Below are 21,043 nucleotides of genomic sequence, written 5' to 3'. Positions count from 1 at the left end.
TCCTGTGGCTCCGGTGGACCCTCTGCAGGCATGGCTGCGGGAGGTCCACCGGAGCTGCGGGACCGGCGACCGGCCGGGCGCCCCCCGCGGCATGCTGCCGTGCTTGGGGTGGCGAAATGTCTAGAGCTGCCCCTGGCAAAGAGCTCTGAGTGTGGAAGCAGCAGTAAGCAGTAGCCACAGCAGTGTAACTGAGAGCAGGAGGGATACTTGGGTGCCCAAAACACTGGACTTAATCAGTTTTCACCTCTGCCACAAACGTCTTGCGAGACCTTGGGCAAGTCACTTAAATTCTCTGCCTCAGCTCCACATCTGTAACATGGGGATAATAATACTGCCATTTTCAGATCTGTCTATATAGATTATAAGCTTTTTAGTGCAGGGACTGACTCTTCCTATAGAATCATAGGGATAGGATACAGAGGGACCTAGACAAATTAGAGGATTGGGCCAAAAGAAATATGATGAGGTTCAACAAGGACAAGTGCAGAGTCCTGCACTTAGGACGGAAGAATCCCATGCACTGCTACAGACTAGGGACCGAATGGCTGGGCAGCAGTTCTGCAGAAAAGGACCTAGGGGTTACAGTGGACGAAAAGCTGAATATGAGTCAACAGTGTGCCCTTGTTGCCAAGAAGGCTAATGGCATTTTGGGTTGTATAAGTAGGGGCATTTCCAGCAGATCGAGGGATGTGATCATTCCCCTCTACTCAGCACTGGTGAGGCCTCATTTGGAGTACTGTGTCCAGTTTTGGGCCCCACACTACAAGAAGGATGTGGACAAATTGGAGAGAGTCCAGCGGAGGGCAACAAAAATGATTAGGGGGCTGGAGCACATGACTTATGAGGAGAGGCTGAGGGAACTGGGATTGTTTAGTCTGCAGAAGAGAAGAATGAGGGGGGATTTGATAGCTGCTTTCAACTACCTGAAAGGGGGTTCCAAAGAGGATGGATCTAGACTGTTCTCAGTGGTAGAAGACGACAGAACAAGGAGTAATGGTCTCAAGTTGCAGGGGAGGTTTAGGTTGGACATTAGGAAAAACTTTTTCACTAGTAGGGTGGTGAAGAACTGGAATGGGTTACCTAGGGAGTTAGTGGAATCTCCTTCCTTAGAGGTTTTTAAGGTCAGGCTTGACAAAGCCCTGGCTGGGATGATTTAGTTGGGTTTGGTCCTTCTTTGAGCAGGGGGTTGGACTAGATGACCTCCTGAGGTCCCTTCCAACCCTGAGATTCTATGATTCTATGATTCATCATAATGTCAGGCTGGAAGGGACCTCACAGGTCATCTCTTCCATCTCCCTGCGCCGAGTAGGGTGACCCGATCACAACACTAAAATATCGGGACACATTGGGGTGCCGTCAGCCCCGCCCACAGTCCACCCCCACTCCTCCAAGGCTCCGCCCCCACTCTGCCCCAGGTTCTGCCCCCTCCCCACTTGGCCTCCGCCCCACTGCACCCATCCTCATACCCCCGGGCCCCTGCTGGCTTGCTGCGTCCCTACTCAGTCTCCCACCCACCGCTTGCCTCCTCACCCCCTGCCCGCCCGCCCGTCCGCCGCTTGCTTGCTCACGTCTTCACCCCCCCGCCCGCCATTCACCCGTATGGCGCTGACTTTATCGGGACATCTGGTCACCCTAGCGCTGAGGCAGGGTGATACGCAGGTATAGTGTACAGCACAATGGGGCCCTGATCTCAGCTGTGACCTCTATAATTTGTATTACAGTAACATCTAATTTACTTCAATGGAAGTTGGGGTATGCAAAGGTATGACAGCTCCTAATTCAACACAGGTAAACTCTGGCTTTTTTTTTTTTTTGGGTAAGTGGGAAGAGCAGCCAGCTATATTGGGTAATTGGGGCTGGAGCAATTTCTGCTGTCATAAGCATCAGAAATTGCCAAACATTAATATTTCAGCAGTTAAGGGATTTGGGAAGCAGCTTACACGGTAGCTGTCTAACAGCAACATTAACTGCATTTGAAATCACATCTTTTCCAGAGGCGTTTTGACTCTGCCTCCTAGGTTATATCTGAGAACTGTTTAATTCGGTCTGTTTTACCTTGTCATTATTGTTATTGTTTTAAACGATGGGGTCCTCAAGTATCTGTGCAGTGTTTGTGTGTGGCGGATACAGGGGAGGGCATTGGCTAGCATTAAAAGGGTTATTAATACAATTCTTTTAAAATCTTACATTTGAGCTAGTGCTAGAATTGTGCCTGGCACTGAGCAAACACACTAGACAAAAATCCTGATCTCACATTGGTGTAAATCCAGAGTATCTCAGCTGAGGCTACTGGAGATACTCTGGATTTGCACCAATATAACAGAGGCTAGTCTATAGTTCCTGCCTTGAGCGGTTTACAAGCTATAGTGAGATAAGTCATATTGGGACCCTGGGTGATTACGAACACTAGAGCAATGGAGAAGGGAGGCTGAGAAGAGCAACACCACAATCCTGTGACACTAGTTGTACACTGTGGAGGTTCTGAGAATTTATTAGTGCAGCTGCGATCCTGTTGATAGCACCAGCACAGCAAAGCACTTCAGCACATGTGTGACGCTTCCTGGGGTACCAAGGGTTGCGAAGCGTCTTGTTACCATCTGCCCTTAGCGTGAGGAAGCCTTGTTTGTGCCTGCCGTGCATCAGTTCCACACAACCACCACCACCCACCCACCGCCCTCCAGGGCTACACAGGCACCACTCTCTTCGTACAGGTTCACAATAGGCACACTCCAACCCCCGAGTCCTCGGAGAATCCCCTTTGCATGCTCAGCCCTTGTTCCACTGGATCCCCCTAGATTTCCCAGATCCTCTGCTCCCGAAAGAACCATAAACCACAGTTTACCGCTGACACGTTAGATCACAGCTCCGCTCAGCACTCAGCACTCAGATGCAGCTACAGTAAAAAAACAAAGATGTTTATTTAACAAAAAACAAACCAAACAAAAAACGGAAATGCCAGAAGAAGCAAGTAAATGTATTGGAAGTAAATGGCTAAAAACGTAACATGCTTTCTAGAGCCTAAATGTAACTAACAAGACCGTGTCGTGTCATACAGAGCAAAAGCTCACCCCAAATCCTTCCAATGTATGACAGCCAGTCATGATCGTGATCGTCCATTCATAAGACAAGTCACACTATCCTTGTGCCTCCTCAGTGGAAAGACCACAGCGTGGCTCTGTCCCTACCGTTACAGTCCAAAAATCCATTGTCTTCTCTTGCAAACAGGATAATCCCTGCTGCCTGTGCTTTCCTGGCTGGAGTCTCCTGGAGACTTTGCAAGCACCTGATTACACAGAAAGTCCCTGGTGGAGCCCAAATCTCGTGAGTCCTATACCAGTGCCCTGATCACAGGATCATTCTGCCTCTGAAACTGAGCGGGGGTGAGGACTTTGTAGGAGTGTCAGGTGGGAGCACTGTCCTCTTCTGGAGGTCAGAGTTAGTAGTCTGGATCTGAGCAGCAAAAGCAGCAAAAGGCACTATGAGAACTAAGGCTTTGCTGCATGAGCCGTGGGTGAATTAACACTTTGAGTGAATAAAGTGTTCTTCTTCTTCTCGGCATCCTTCTGAACATCTGAGCAAGTGCACAAAGCTCATGCAAAAAACCTGTGTTGTCTATAAATGCCACACAGATTCTTTGCTGCTTTTATCCTCTTCTGGACCTTCCTGAACACACAGGACAGTTGGTGCAATATGGCCCTTTCCTTTACTCTTCAGAGCCCTAGGAATTAGTGTTCTGTGGCAGAGGTGATTTAGCTATAGCAAGGACGGGGGAGAGGCAATTCCATCTGCAGCAAGAAAACCATCCTTACCTACATTTCAATATGGTACTTTCAGATTTTTAAAGAGGGGCTCACATGAGCCTAGATTGCTCCCTCCAGCACATGAGTGTCTTCACCATGATGCCATAGCAAATATTATCAGCTTATGGGTAAAAAAAAAAGATGCCTTTTCTGTACTGCAAGCCCTGCAAACTCTGCCTGTGCTTTGCGAGTCAAGATGGGCTCTTTCCTTGTTGAGTATCATAATCAGTAGCAATAAGAAGTTCTGCAAGCCACAGTAAGCCCTTTGTCCCACCTGTGCAGCCCCATTGGCCTCTCATAATGCCTCAGTCAGATGTATGCACCCCTAGTGCTGTTAGTGGGCGCAGGCAGATGGTCTGGTTGAGAAGGGCAGTGCTGGTTTTACAAAGCCACTTTTCACAGAAGAACCACACGTTTAACAGCTCTCTGCCTATAAGGGGCCATCCCACTGTCAGAGTGTAACCGTGCAGTCGTGGCTTGTGCAACTGCTGCCAATGCAATCATGAACGAGCTGGCAGCCTGGCACCTCTATACTGGCGGAGGCACATACCGGATACTTTTGTGATACGGCCAGATGCTCTTGGGAGCCTGCTTTATGTATAACACGCTCCACTGTTACAGTTAAACGGGGACAGCGGTAACACGTCTCCCTTTCTGTGGATTTTGGGTAAGATGGAAAAAGTGACAGCTCTTCAATTACAGGGCGCGACTCTACCTTGGCTGTGTAGATTCTAGCCCTGCCAGCTGGTAGAATTCCTTCAGCACCGGGGCCCCTGCCCTCCCTGCTGTCTAGAAATCAGCACAGGAGAAAAACAATGACACTCAAGTCTACAGTCCCAAAGAGGGCGTGCGGCTTGCTTGGACTCCAACGCAGCAGCTGTTCAGCCAGCACTGAAAGGCCCAAAACAGGGGGAAAAAAAGGAGGTTATAGCCAAGTACATTTGCTGAGTAACTCCATTTACACAGAGAGAAGAGAGGGAATGTGATTTTCCAGCATAGCTGATGATTTTGAGTGTCTCAATTTTAAGAGTGTCTTAATTTTAATAGCTCAGTGGTTTGAACATTGGCCTGCTAAACACAGGGTTGTGAGTTCAATCCTTGAGGGGGCCACTTTATTTGGGAAAAAAATGGTCCTCCTGAGTGAAGGGGGGGGGGCTGGACTCAATGACCTTTCGAGGTCCCTTCCAGTTCTAGGAGATTGGTATATCTCCAATTATTATTATTATTATATAACCAACTCAAAACACGTCAGAAGGGCCTGATTTTTGGAGGGTGGGTCCTCAGCACTCTCTGAAACTCTGGCCCCTTTAAGACGGCTCAAGCCAGGCATCCCAAAGGAAGCACCCAAAGCCACTTGTCTCTTTGGAGAAACTTGGCCTTAGTTACTCAAGGTGCTTTATTATTGGAACTTGATTTGAAAGACTCCTACAAACCACCATTTCCCATCCAAGGGAAAAAATCTTAGTGGAGCACAAGACAAACCATCTTGGGAGGCTTGGCTGGGCTGGCAAGATCTTGCTTCCATTCTAGAGGGCTGGAACAATCTCTGAAGCCAAAAAAGGCTAAGCTCAATTCTGGCTTCAACCTCACTGTCCCTTTAGTTAGCAGACCAAATCCTTCTGGCCTTTACAAATCTAGTATCACTTGTTCACATACAAAACATCAGAACACTCTGGGAGTTATGCATGTAAATAGTTAGGAATCTAGGAGTTTAACTCCCATTGAAATCAATCGGTTTCTTATTCTGTGTTTATATACTACCCAGACTAAGGGTCCCTGATCCAACGAGGGCCTGTGATGCAAAACAGAATAGCGGCAGTGCTTCTGGACTGGACTAACACACATCTGCTCAGTCAGTGATGGTGAAAAACACCAGGAGTAGCAAACAAGTGCCAGACAGTGGATCCACCTCAGCTGTTGAACAGACCACGGCAGCAAGAGCTGTTCAAGAATATGTAGCAGCCATGTGATCAGGAAATCATTGCAGTTCACAGTAGCAGCAGTGTTGCCAATTCTCATTATTTTTTTATTGCAAGTTTTGCATTATTTGAATTTTTTCTTAAAGCCCCAGCTCCTGGAGTCATGTGATTAGGTGAGAATTTCAACTTTTATGTTAAAAAAAAAGAAAAAAAGGATGTTTCTAATCCTCCTGGTTGCAGAGAAAAGCTTAAAATCTTGACCCAAGTCATCCTAAAGGCTCAGGCAACTGAAGATCAATGAATGAGTCCCAACTTTATTTATTTTTTAAACCTCATGTTTTTTTAATGCTTGGAGTTGGCAGTGCTGTAGTAGTTGCAATAGAGGCAGAACAACCTTTAGGAGACCATAAGGACTGCAAGTGGGCCTGGTCTTTGTATAGGAGTATGAGCTTCTTGCATGCTCCCCACTTTATGTACCCACCCAATGACCAACCACAGTCTGATCCTGGGTAGAATTTTCAAAAAGCACCTAAAGCAAGCCATGCGAATACATACCCAGAGTCCCAGGCAGGCTTGTACAGACCATGCTGAAGCCCATGCTGCTGCGGCTTCTCTTCTATTTTTATCCATGCTCGTGTGATTAAAGCTGCAGTCTCTCCTCTGACTGCAGTGTAGACATACGGCAAATGACTTATAAACCTACATCCCATTGACTTTCGATGAGAATCAGGCTCCTAAGTCATTTAGGCACTTTTGAAAATGGGACCCCCTCTAAATTTTGTAGTCTTCATACTACAAACATTTTCCCTGTACCATACGTTAATCCAAGAAAGTTAGTTTTCGTGGGAGCTTATTGTTTGTAAGGCATCCAGCCACTGAGATTTTGAAGGATTTTTAAATAAATCTCTTCATTGTTGTGTGATTTTTGTACAAAGAGTAAAGTCGGTGCTAACGAGGACATAGGTAATCTTTATAATGCCTAACGGCCACAGCCATTGGGCCAGATGCCAAGCTCAGTTTCATTAGTCTAAAAGTCAAGGTAACTTAACTTAGTAGAGGTACTCTATGTAACAGAGACAAAAATTGGCCCATAGAATCTTTTTGCGCGTGTGCCTTTTAGGCACTTTGATAAACCCACAGCTTTCTGGAGCCAATTTTACACTGCATGTAACCAACATACTGGAACCATTACTTTTTGGGCAGCCAAGATAATCCTTCCTACCCATAAATCAGCATGGTGTAGTAAGGGGAAGGCTGCAGCCTGGTATTTTCTGATGTCTATCACCAGCAAGCACATGGCCACATTAAAGGACATTTTAAAAAGAAAATACAAAATAGAAAATAAAGAGAGCAGAAAACACAGGGTTTCATTTGGGGCTGAGAAAATAAGGAACCAAATAAGAATATTACCAGCTGTGATTCATTTGATGCAATACGCACAGCTTTAAAAATGGCTTAGCGCTGCAGAGGGGTCAAAATTGTCCCTGGGATTTAGGATTATGTTATCTTCTGTTCTGCAACATGACAAAAGTGTCATGGATGTGCTGATAGCAGGAATTGGAGACTGAGGATTAAGCAACAGCACAGATAGCGAACTGCTTTCTTCTGTTTGCCTTCCAGAGGTTATAAAAAGGTACTGGGCCTATCTGAAGCATAAATTAACGCTGTGTCCTGTGGCTGAGCCACTGAGTAGTTACATAGTCACCTACCAGTAAGGTTGGGTTGTTTTATTATTTAAATCAGGAGCTGAGGGAAAGCTGACATCTACTGAGGAGTACTTGGGTCAGACAACGACGGCCATGAAGATCCGGACAACGTGGATCTTAGAGTGTACTGGGGGAAAGCCCTGAACAATAAGTGTTCCTTAATGCAGCTTAACAAGCTACCACAGGTATCTACACCATCTCCAAAATTACAAACCATTTGGATGTGGTGGCAGATAAGGGAGGCTCCTGGGCTCTGCTATAGGATGGTACAGTGGAACAGAGAAAGAAGCGTGGCTTGAGTAAGGACAGCCAGTATGGATGAAGACAATCGGGAATGAGGCTGGGTACTTGAGTGATATTGCTTGTCTTGTGGAAGCGGCTGGAGGCCTCGGCCAAGGATCAGTCCCCTGTTGTGCTAGGCATTGTACACACAAAAGAACAATGGTCCCCTCCCTGCCCAAAGCTTATACTCCAAGAGTGAGGCCATGACAAGGCCCATGCAGCAGCCCAGACAAGCTACCTCCCAGTCTCCCCACTGAAGGAGTAAACCGCATACTCAGCATAGCATGCCTCTGCCAATACACCAGCACAGCTACGCTAACCACTGCCCAGGGGTTGGATCAAGGCTCCTTCTGTTCCCCATCCTCTCCCACTTTGGGGGGACAGATAGCTCAGTGGTTAGAGTATTGGCCTGCTAAACCCAGAGTTATGAGTTCAATCCTTAAGGGGGCCATTTAAGGATCAGGGCAAAAATCTGTCTGGGGATTGGTCCTGCTTTGAGCATGGGGTTGGACTAGATGACCTCCTGAGGTCCCTTCCAACCCTGATATTCTATGAGTCTATATATGGGGGGAATTAACATTGCTGGAGACAGTGGTACCCCTAAAACTGGAAGGATGGTAAAGTGTGGCCACTCTGGGTTCAGTGCTTGGCAGGCAGGATTTTGAAAGTCTAGTCTCTGTTTTTGTGCCCACAAATACTCACAGGTGCAAAACTGTGCCTGCCGTTAGCAGGTAAAAACACTGAGGCTTGGTCACATACAAGCTGAAAAGTGAGCTGCCTAGGAGCCAGCATGGTCTGAAGGATAGGGCATTGGGCTGGGAGTCAGGAGACCTGAGCTCTATCGTAGTGTGTGATATCTTAAATAACTCACTTTACATCTCTGTGCTTCTGTTTCCTTGTCTGTAACATAGGGACAGCTAACCTTCTTTGTGAAGTGCTTGGAGATCTACAGATACAGCGTGCTATACGACAGCTAGGTGTTACGCTTGCTGGTTTCCATCTATCAAGGAACAGGCCTTTAGAAGTCCCTTATAGTACTCAGAGTAGGCGTGTGACTTCTGCAAGAGGCAAATCTTCCTGGGCAAAGGGAATGCAGGAAAACCAACATTTCCAATAGAACAGACGCCAGGCTAGTCTGTATTAACACATGTGCAACACTGCTATAAGCAGGAGGTCTCTGCTGTTGCTCAGCAAGCTGCACTAGATCTGCTCCAGCTTGTTTGTCTGGGAGCAGATCAGCAGCAAGCTCTGCCTACTTGGCAGCTGTGCGCTTTTGCAGGATGGAGGCCAATGTGAACTGTTAGGCAGCTGGTGTATTGTGAACTCTGTTTGTTATGCTAATCATAACTGTCTCATAGTTACCCTGCACTCTTCCTGTCTGGCGTAACCACCAGTCATCTCTTAGGCTTAGGGACTGCTCGGGGCCCAGTTTGCCTGGCTATACACAGTGTCCCCTTACTACCTTGTACTGGCTACCCATGCCACTATTCACTGCATGGGAGGGGAAGTCATATCTGCAAAGCAGCTAAATCATGGAATGTCAGAGTTGGAAGGGACCTCAGGACATCATCTAGTCCAACCCCCTGACAGACTTTTTGCCCCAGATCCCTAAATGGCTCCCTCAAGGATTGAACTCACAACCTTGGGTTTAGCAAGCCAAAATGCAAACCCCCAAGAATATTTCAGCATCTCTAACAAGTCACTTTGCTCATTTAGGACTGGAATGCTTTAGATCCTCTGTGCTGGGTTTTGGGCTGCTCTTTTCAAGATGCCTGGGTCCTGCAATTGAACTCACTTCTGTGAGGGGTTACTGCATGGTAGGGCTTGTACTAGCTTTGCAGCAATATGGCTCATGGTAGAATTGGAGCAATGCATGTGTAACCCACAGCCAGTCAGCATGGCGTGTGTCCCATGGCGTGTGGTAGCTGGGATACATCAGAGGTTGAACCGCTGTTACAGCCATAGCTAACGGAGCTAGATCCTTTAGCTTAAGTAGTAGAGGCTCACACTTTTATGAGTCAGAGATCACAATTCAGTTGCTGCCGCCAATGACCCTCCCAAGGGTGTGACTTTATGCCTGGGGTCCCATTAAGAAGCCTCCTACTATCTTCTTACCTGTTCAATAGCCTCATCTCAGAATGGAGGTAACCTGGCTGACTACACTATGTGGTGTCTTCAAACATCCCCTTATGCTGCTTAGAGCCACACAGCGTCACATGCATAACATGCTGGCTTTGCACCTTTGAGCAGCTGTAATCTTCATCTTCTGCATCCTAAACCAAACCTGTTTGGAAGTCACACTGCTTGGTCTCTAGAAAACATCTGTCCATGACAAAAAAAAAGCTCCACCCTACAGTTTGGCATAATCCAATGCAATTCGCAAGCCTAGAGTTCAGGGGAAATCCAAGAATGGAATAACAAAGCATTTTTGCTGGCAACCAGGAAGGTGGGGTTATAATAATGTTTTGGCTTTTCTGGAGCACCTGTCGTCAGACAATCTCATGGCACTTTACACACACTGAGCGGTAGCACACTCCTGTGGAGCCGGTCAGGATCATTAGCTGCATTTTACAGAGGGTGAAAGAGAGAGGAAGGGTGTGTCTTCACCTCAGGGTTAACCCAGGCTGTTACTTAGGTTTTAGCACAAATCCCCTCACTGGCTGCACAAGCAAAAGCCTTTTACCTGGTACTTTAAGCCTAGGCTAGCTCAGCCTGATGGGAGAGAACCTGGGCTCAGTTTTAAGTGCAGTTGGAATCTGCCCACTGTGCAGTGAGGCTGTGTCATTCGTGTGCTGATAGTCCTCCAACACCCTCTCACAATTCCCCCTGAAGGACAGACAAGTTCTCTCACAATTGACTGGCAATAGTACAAAGAATTGCAGGCTATGCCCACAGACACACACAGGTGAGTACAGCACCGGTCAGGACACGGTTACACAGGTGGGAGGTGCAGCTGCTCACACCGGAGCTAACTCTGCAGTGAAGACACACCCAAAGAGATTAAAGTGATTTGCCCAGGTCACACCGTGTGTTAGTGGCAGAGCCCAGAAGAACACGCCCACTCGTCTGACACCCATCCAGTGCTCTAATCACTAGACATGGCTCCCTCCCTGGTTAGGAACAGAAAGGCAAGGGTGGAATAAAGATATTTTGTTACTGCACTTAGCTCCTTGCTCTTTGCTTTCCAAATCACATCTGCTTACCATCCTGTCAAGCAATCACATTCAGGCTTCTGGGACCACTGGTGATACAAGACAGATGCGCAGCCACTCACAATGTTCTATTCTGGCTCATGCACGGTCTACCAAATTACCAGCTCAATTGATTCCAGGCTGGTCCTTGTTGATGATAAGGTGGAACGCAGCGAGAACACAGCTTGAGTCTCTGATGCCAGGCGGACTAGCAGGGCCGGCAGCTGGAAGCGTCAGGCTTCGATTTATAAAAATGTGCTCATTCCAGACAGACACCGTTGGTGGAGAATAAGTCACCATGGTGCCTTTTATGGAATCTCTTTCTCTCTTTGACACCCTGGAGTTGGGTAACCAACTGGTGAGTGTGTGTTACAAGTCCCCCTCTGTGCTGATCCACAGAAGATGTGAGTGGTTACAAGGCCCGGTTACGCAAGCCTGATTCTTTAGCTCCAGCAGTAGTAGCTCATGCTTTTAGCTCTGAAAATCCCTGATTCAGTCCCCAGTATGTCAGCCACCCTGCCATCACTTACACATTGGTGGTGCACAATGCATGGGCTGGATACTGGAGGTTATTGGTAAGTATTTATCCCTAATTGTTTAAAGAAGTGGGTAGGAATCACTGGGTTACATAAGGCACTACCAGAACAGAGGCCAGTGAACAAGCATAGCTCTGTAGGGAAGCTGCATACTATGGGGTAAAGTCCACTACCGTGTGGGCCAGGTAATCTGCAGATTTCCCTACACAAGGGCTCCTCTACCTTTATAACCCTGCACATAGCCTGACCAATTATAGTCCTTGTGCTCCTGAATTGCAAGGGCTGCCTGAGGGTAGCTCCAGCGGCTGCATTAGCAGGCGATGGGGTGAGGAGCTGAGACGGCGTGTTATGGGTGGAATGCACACTGCACCCTTCCGAAGATGTTCTACTGTTAGCTGCTCAGGGGGAAGTCTATCTCCAGTGCCAGGTGTAGCTTAAAGCCAGCACCTGGCCCTACACCATTTCTTCAGTGTCTCATCTTCATGGATACTAGTAAATGCTACCTAGAAAAATGACATTCTGCCTGGCTTATGTCAATGCAGAACAACCCAAATACGTGCACTTGTTGGTTTATCACACTGTGTCTGAATTTCTAAATGCACACACCACAACCAATAGATCTATAATCAAACAATGGCTCTATAATCCATCGACAACCAATTGTTCTTTAAAGTATCAGCAAACCAGAATGATACACATCTCCCACTGGATGCATAAACACATGTTCATGAGCCTATTGGCAGCAAGAAGAGCCAGGTAAGGTTTGTGAATGATGCAGGCTCTCAAGTGAGACATCAGCATTATCTCATCAGTCCTCTGACTGAATTGCTGAGGAACAGGACATTTTTCCTGTAAATTAATTGACGCTGTAATTTGTGAATTAAGAAAAATGTTACAATTGAGAGCAAAAATGTCCAGGTCCAGTCCCCTACCCGTGGTTGGCCATGTATCAGACCGCAGAGGTAGCCACGCAGCTTCTAAGCAACAGACGGGCTCCCAGACAGCCTGTGATATAACTAAATGGGTAAGTGTGTCTTAGGTGAAATATGGGCTTAGGAACAGTTTCTGGGTCTACAGTAGATTTCTTCCGGTTGGTTCTTTCAGCTAATTCATTCATTGACTTAGATTGGATAATCAATGGGTGTGGTTTCAGATTTCCATTGTGGAGATAAACATGCCCCAAAGTCATGTCTTCATGGATGTCCAGTTTACTGTGTAAATCACACACATTTGGGAAAGTGAGACCAAACCCTAGCTTCCAGTTCAGAGGCCACTAGCACTAAAGGGGAGCTTCTTTACCTCATAGTAGTAGAGGTCTCATTCTATGTTGGGGCTAGCCAGCCGATGGCACCTACGCCGATTCGCTCATAGCTGCTGTGTTACAAGCAAACATCCTAATACTCAGATGTGGATGCTATTTCTATTTGGACATCCTTGTTACACCACTTGCCAGGTTTTTCCCCCCATTACACAAACAACCCTATTCTTGAAGTCAGAATGGACTGTAGTGAGAGAGCAACAAAACACAGGTCTGCATGAGAGCACACAGTGTGTGTCATTTGTAGCCAGGTTGCATGTGAACACAAAATGGCTGCTTTCTCTGCAGCAGGGAATGGGGCGTTACTCCATGGGTAGGTGCAGGAGCCAGCAAGCAGAGTCATAACACGTATATGCCACTACACGCTATGGCCCACATCCTCAAAAGGTATTTAGGCACCTAAGTCCCATTGAAATCAATGGGAGGAGTTAGACCCCAAATACCTTTGAGGCTCAGGGCCCATGTCTTCAAGGGATGGAGTAGCTGGGCACTTGTCTGGTCCATGCCTTCCCTGTCCCACAAGTGTAAGGTGCCCTCTCCGTTCCACGTTAAGGGCTTCAGTCTGCCTCTGCCCTTACCCACTGCATCTGGACCTGGAGCTTGGCACACCCCAGCTGGAGCTCTGCACAGGAACCAGAAAAACCCTGCTCAGAGGTGCAGGCATGCATCACAGGCACAGAAAGGTGTACAGCGCACCAAAGGAAGCTGCTAAATGCAGTTCTGTGTTAAGCCATATCCAAGTATAGACATGCTCTGGCAGTGTAAGCCTGACAATTGGGCAGGGATTGCGAAAGCCATCATGGTCTTTTGAAGATGCAGGATCTTTGCAGAGTTTCATAGGAAGTCAGGCTTTGCATCTCACCCCACATCCTGCAAACTTCAGAGACATCTGTTTGTGCAATTGGAGAGACGAGCCAACTCTTCAGGGAAATCCTACTTAATAAATGGGTAATCCTGGGGGTTGTAGTTATGTTGGTGATTTTTTGCTTCAGCTCCACGGTGAGAGTGTGAGATGCATCTTCCAGACACCTTTGCTAGTTCGCTTGTGCTGTAATTGCAATTTAAGAACCTACTTTTGCTTAAACTGGCACAGATTTCTGATCAGCAGGGTCTTTCCTAATACACAATGGGAACAAGCCGGACCCTGGAATCTCTACTCATGTGAGTCATACCTGTTGCCCGAGTGGTCAATGGGACTACTCGTGTGAGTAATGGTTTCAGGATCAGACCCAAATATGAAGGCTTGGTCTTTCTAGGGATCTCCTTCAAGCGAAATGAGTCCCAGTTTTTGATGGCTCAGACAAAATGTTCAAAAACAAAGTCATTCATCTACAGGGGTGGAGTCAGTGACATGACAAGATTCCTGTTAACCTGAGTGTATCATTACACGTATTTGCCATCATGAATGCTCTCTCTGTATGGGTCCTGGCTGGTTAGCATGGCTAATACTTTAAGAAAGAAATTGAAAAGGAGACTGGAAAGACAGACAACTCTGCCTTAATCCTGGTTTCTAATGGAAATGGTGCAGATATGATACTATCGGACAGTACAGCTCCAACAGGAGATTTAAGGTAACATGGACCAAATCCATATTTTTTCAGAAATGCTAATAAATATGATCAGTCAATCCTACTGAATGTATTTTTTTCTGTCTAGTGCTAGACCAATCATTGGGATGCAGGTCACCTGTAACCAGAGCGAGATGGCCAATCCCTCTTGTGTTGTTGGTCATGAATCTCCCCTTCCTGAATGATTTGATTTTCATGCACAAGGGAAAAACCTTAGATCCTGAAATAGCCGTGGTCTCTGGAATCCTGCGTTTAACAAGGAACTAGGCCATGACACTGCATATGTATTATCTAGCTACAACGCATTTTGGGCTGGAACCCATCACAGTGGTAGCCAAGTGCCTTCCAGAATGGGATAGGAAGGGCCCTAGTGGACCTGATTGAGTCTCCAACTCTGCTTCTCTCTTCCAGGTTATAGGACACCCTGCTTGGAATAGGTTCTTTGGGGGGAAAGAGGGGAAGATGCAGCTCTCTTACTTTTCTGCGGGCATGGCTACATTGCAATTGGGGTGTGGATTGTAGTGGGTGTAGACAGACCTGTGCTAGCTTTAGCTAGCTTGGGTACAGAGAGCAGTGAAGCTGCGGCAGCCTGTACAAGCCCACCTAGGACCCTGGGTAATGGCAGGAGCAGTGAGTCTGCGCTGAAGTCTGTCCTGCCATGGCTTCACTGCTATTGGTACACAAGCTAATAAGAAGCTAGCTCAAATATATCTACACATGCTGCAAGTACACCCCCAGCGGCAGTGTAGACATACCTGCACCATAAGGCTATGTCTACATTGGCACATGTACCCAAGTACTGGATCATGTTCATGCTTGCAAATACTTCACATACTTGCCTCCAAGACTCCACATAAGCTGTACTGGGACCAAGTATAATGCTGTGTACATGCATATACACATGTTCACACTGTTCATCTAGGTACACGAGGTTAGCGCTATCATTTCAGGGGTGATATCTCACGGCTCTTTTCATCACAGGGAAACTCTCTAGGACGTGCTTTGTTGTGTATTGTGTACTGCTCGGTGCTTTGACACATGTGGCAATGGCACTTCCAGATGACATAGCCCCACATGTCTTTCCCTCAAAAATTTGGTTGAAGTAATGGACCCACTAGACAATGAAGTGTTCCTGCTCCTCATTGCAGGAGGGAGGTTTCTGTAGTGGAGGAGAGGCTCTAGGAGACACTGGATGATATTTTGGCAGCAATTTCCGACACGTCAAAGATGGCAGGCCACGAGGAACAATGAACATTGTCACAGTTGAGAGAGCTGCTGATTGCTACTCTTGCTGTGATTTCCCTTTTGGTTCACTGTCCTTTCTGGTGCAGGAGAACAAGCACAGAGTGATGGAATCACATTGTCTTCGAAACATGGATGACCACCAGTGGCTGCAGAACTTTCAGATGAGGAAACAGATCTTCCTGGAGCTGTGGGAGGAGCTTGCACCAACTCCCCAGTGCCAGAACCCTTGATTCAAGGAAGCCATACATGTTAAAGCAGGTTGCTCTTGCCCTGTGAAAGCTGCCTACCCTTGGCAGCTACCGGTCCATTGCAAAGCACTCTGGGGCTGTCAAGTCAACTGTTGGGATTGAAGTTGTGGCAGTTTGTGAGGCAGTTAATGCCGTGGCTAACCCATTGGTGGTTGCCACAAAAAACTTTCCAGAAATAGCTGGTTTTCAGAGGCTGGGTTTTCCCAACTGCGCAGGGGCCATTGACAGCACTCAAAAGTCCCAGCACTTTGCCCACCACAAGGGACAAGTGAGTATGTGAACTGAAAAGGTTACTCTTTGATCATTCTGCATGACTTGGTGGACCACATATGCAGATTGTTGAATACCAACATGGGGAGCACGGGAAAGGATCATGACAGCAGGGTGCTGTGGAGAAGGGGGAAGCAGGGACTTTATTCCCCAGAAACTCAGTTGTTGTGTATGGTGTATCTGTGCCAATGGTTATTTTGTGACCCTGCCTACCTGCTCCTTCCTTGGCTCATGCAGCCATATCCCAGCAATGATTGCCCTGGAAAAAAGGAATTTAATTGCAAGCTAAGTAGCTGCAGACTGGGCATGGAATGTGCTTTTGGTAGGCTGAAGGCTCATTGGCAATGCTTGCACACCCATCTGGATGCCAGAGGCAAACACTGTTCCTGGGACCGTGGTCTGCTGTGCACTGCACAACATTTGAGAGAGTCAAGCAGAATATTTTCATCTGCTTTACAAAGTCTAGGCAGGCAACTGGAGCCCACACATATGTTATATACAGGTCTCAGGTCCTAGCTTGCAAGGGAAAGTAGGGACACCATATGTGCCACATACTGGCACAAAAGCGAGGCACAGGCTGACTTGTCCTTGTGCCAAGGGACACGTTCACATCCTTTCTGCGAAGCTGCTTTAACTTCACCTGAGGGAAATACTCCATCATACTTACCTGGCTATACAAATTTTCAAGTGTTTTGTTCCCATCTGATTGGCTGTTCCTGAAGATCATTATCCATTCCTGAGTGTTACACTGCAAAAATGTACAAAGCCAATTATTAGCAAACACCTGTGTTAACAGCTTTGGGGCTAGCTCTCTGCTGTGGAGGGTGGCAGCTGTGTGATGCGCTCATTGTGAAATGTTTTTGTCCATTTCATAATTAAACCTGAACATAAACCAATTAATCATTTGTGATTAATTTTCAAAAAGGAACGGGGATTACTGATGATGGTTTCTGGCTCTTTTACATGTGACTTGTAAAATAAACGCTAAATCCTTAACTTCATTTACAACAGTATGGGCTGGCCCACTTCTGACAATGGCTTATGGTTTTGCATTAGAAGGGGTGAAGGACTCACTTGTACTTCTTTTGCAAAATACTGGGTTTCTAAGCATTGTGCCTGTTAACACAATTCCCAGCTGGATTGAGCCTCTCCTTTAAACCTTTCCAAAGCTGTTTACAGTTTGTGTCTCCCCCCCGCTCCTCCTCCCACTGCATCCCAGTGATGTTGACAAATGCTGTCGTTGGGTGTCTGCCAAATGTTTTGGTGCCTTAAGTGCATGACACAATTCATACTTTTTTTGAAACCTCTGTTATCGTGAGTTCTTAACGTTATCAGAGTGTTCTTGATAGATGGCCATGGGGGGGATAGGGGCTGAGGAGCGTTAATTTATTTACTAAGAATTGTCACCAGTACCAAGTGCAATTCACAGGTGTTAGAGACTCCTAATCCAAGGTCTGCTTGAAGTGCTTAAGTTTTCGGGAGTGGGAGGTTTGCAAGAGAAGAGGGGTGTTTTGGTACAGGGCGCTGACAGATGCTGTGTGTGATTACCAGTATGTAACCTTTCTTTTTTCCGTTTTTGAACTGCAACATGTTCCATGAAAATATTAAGGTAGAAAAATCAACCTACCCTATGTGTAAGATATCTGCAACTGAGAATGGGTGGAGGTTTTTACTGGGCAGAAACTTTCCCCCATCCCTCCTCTGTGTCCCTGTGGCTTCAGAGATTTGTGAACCTTGGGCAGAGAGACTGAAAAAAAAAAGTATTTCAATTGCAATGGTTCCAAATACAAAAAAAAGCTTAAGGCCCATTTCCAAACTAAAACACGTCGCCAGCATTCACCAGAACCAGGAAACATACTGAAACTGTGATGTTGAAGGTTTACTTTGTACAAAAAGTTAAAATGAACAATGAAAGCAACAGTTAAACCGTTACACAATTGCATCCCCGATCCTCCACCTACCTCCCAGCACTTCCTGCCCGGTCGCTGGCAAACAGCTGTTTGGTGGCGCTTTGGACTTTCCGGGAGGGAGTGGGAGGAGCGGGTACGCGGCGTACTCAGGGGAGGAGGCGGAGAAGAGACAGGGCAGGGGCCGGGACTTGAGGGAAGGAGGTGGAATGCAGGGCCGGCTCCAGGCACCAGCTAAAGAAGCAGGTGCTTGGGGCGGCCAATACCAAGGGCGGCATTCCAGACGCTATCGGGGTGGCACGTCTGGGTCTGCGGCGGTAATTCAGTGGCAGATCCCTCAGTCCCTCTCGGAACGAAGGACCTGCTGCCGAATTGCCGCTAAAGAGTGGAGCGGCGCAATCATGCTGCTGCGGCTTTTTTTTTGTGCCGCTTGGGGCGGCAGAAAACCTGGAGCCGGCCCTGGTGGAATGGGGCAGGGACTTTGGGGAAGCAGTGGAATGGGGGAATGGTGAGGGCAGTGCAGGGGTGGGAAGAGGCAGGGAAGGGGCAGGGCCAGGGGTATGGGGGGGTCGAGCACCCACTGGGCAAAGGGGAAGTCAGCACCTATGCAAGCAATAATGACAGGCTGTGACATGTAGGGACATCTCCTGCCAGGAGGTTCAGGGGCTGGTACAAGCTGCTGTTCCAGGACTCCTGCAGTCCTACCATTGTCCTCCTGTCCAGTCAGGGGGGGTATTTGGCAGAGGTCTCCAGGCTGACGAGCACCCGAGCCGGCAGCCAGAGGAAGTGACTGATGAGCTGGTCCTATGGGCTCGACAGCAGTCAGATGCTGCACTCTGAGCAGGAGAGGATTCTGAACCAATATTAGAAGGAAGGAACAGGAGCATTCACTAATAGGGCTGGGGGCTGACAAAGAACCTGCTTCCTTTCCCTGAGGAACTCATATCGCTCCTCCATTCTCCTCTCCATCCCTGCAAGCAAGTCCCCCTGGCCCTTCTCCCTGTCCTCTCGAGCATTCCGTTCCTGCCCTCTACGCAGAACGTTCTCACTCCTGGGAGCAGACTGTTCTCACTCCTCTCTTTGCCAGCGCAAAGGGAGAGAAAGAGAGCATTATATTTTGGTCCTCAGGAACAAGCTCAGACATATTCCCCCCTCAACTTTGGCACAATTTTGTAGGGCATTTTGATACTTTTCAGCAATGCAACTTGTCTCAACAATCTTTGTTCTCATAGGCCGTTTGCAGCCCATGAGCAGCAAGCAGAGGCACATAATGGTGAGAAAATTTTATGAGTGGTTTTAAAAAAATTAACTGTTTACACTATCTTAGGGGCGTGGCAGGGGGAGGCACAGCAGTCCTTCCAGGGGGTATGTTATCAGTTTACAAGTTCTTCTTTTATGGCTGACCAACGTTTGGAGAACGTAGCAGTATTCAAAGTACCGCACTGGAAACGAGAAGTGGCTTTCCAGTCCTGTGTGAGGCGGGGATCCAGCACTGTATGCTAGGGAAATATTTCTGCTAATGATCACTCCTCCACATATAGCTGAATGGAGGGGTTTGGTCAGCTACAAAGGTGGTCTGAGTACATTCGCACTGCCAGTAAACCTTAAGAACCAGCTGGAATTCCTGTTACATGAGAAATTTGATGACATGTGCTTACAGGATTGGGCGGGTATTAGAATGGAAGTTGACTACATTCTGAGCTAGCATGCGGAGATTTCATGACCCTGGAGAGCTGAACAATGAATGCCCCCTCCCCTCAGCAATGCCAGGGAATTCTGCCCCGGTGCCTCACCATACTGGTGACATGGACAGGAAAATAAAGGTGATGTTTCTGTCCTAAGTATTTTGAAAATCCAGCTCAGCACCACAAGCCTGAACCTCACACAACAGGAAAGGGACACAATGCTGATTTGTCTATGACTGCCAGAAGAACACCTCCTTCTCCTCCACCACTCGATCTGGCTTGTCACCTGGCTCTCTGTGAGGAGATGGCAGAGACAGCTACGTTAACTTTGCGAAGATTCCAGAGGAGAAAATCAATGTTGAAACTACCTTTTCCTTACAGCAGTGTAAGTTGTCTGGACATGTGTTCCCCCCTTCCTCAACCAGGACATCCTCTCTCTCACACACACATACCCCTGTGCTGCACAGCCCCAGGACTCCTGCTGCTTAGCAGGGCACAGAGGAATGGACAGACATAGGGGCAGAATGATTTTTACTTTGCTGTTTCAGAAATCTGCGTTAGAAGCCCAGGCACAGACCCTTTCCGTGTGGTTCCTCAGACGTCAATAAAAATGTTGAGTTGTAACTCTGTCCACTCCAGGGTGCAGCAGAGGAGGCTGCACACATGGGAGGAATGTTGGAAGGGTTCGGTATGAGCACAGGAACCACAGTGGTGTGGCTTCAGCAATGCGCGCCACACAAGCAGACAGGGAGCAATGGATGGCACGTTCTACATCAATGAAAAATAAGTGCACTTTACTGCAATCCTCTTGATCTTAACACTGGGCATTTAGCCACAGAAAGATATTGGTGGATATTGGTGGGGAGGTTGGGCACCTTTGTAACTTACCAGCCGAGGGTTATGGTTCCTGCAAAGGCATCAGTCTCTCCAGAGGATATTCATCCACAACCTGGATCTCTGGGTAAATGTGCAGAGCAACCTCCTTTTTGTCTGCCTGGGCTCCTCCGTGGTCCCTCCTGCCTCACTGGCCTGTTGGACAATAAGGCTGGCTGGGTTTAGCTCAAGCCCTCCCAGACCAACTTCCTTGGCCTTCCAGTACAGGAGCCTCAAGTACTTCGTCGGCTCCCTGCACCACCACCCTGCAGTCCAGTGAATGGCCAGCTCCTCCAGCCTCCAGGAAATTTGCCAGTACAGATGAATGTTCCCACTGCTCCGGCCAAAGTGGTGGAGGGTGCTGTACTATATACCCTGCCCAGACATTGATCGGCTCCCTGCTATGCTCGGTGGCCCCAGTGGCTGCTCTCAGGGCTGGATCCATTGTTGAGCTGTAAACGGTGCAGCTGGAAGCTGGTCTGATGTGGTCAGTGC

This window comes from Mauremys reevesii, linkage group 1, assembly GCF_016161935.1.
Source record: "Mauremys reevesii isolate NIE-2019 linkage group 1, ASM1616193v1, whole genome shotgun sequence".
Classification (NCBI taxonomy): domain Eukaryota; kingdom Metazoa; phylum Chordata; order Testudines; family Geoemydidae; genus Mauremys; species Mauremys reevesii.
The sequence above is the reverse complement of the archived record's forward strand: the minus strand, read 5'-3'. Positions refer to the sequence as shown.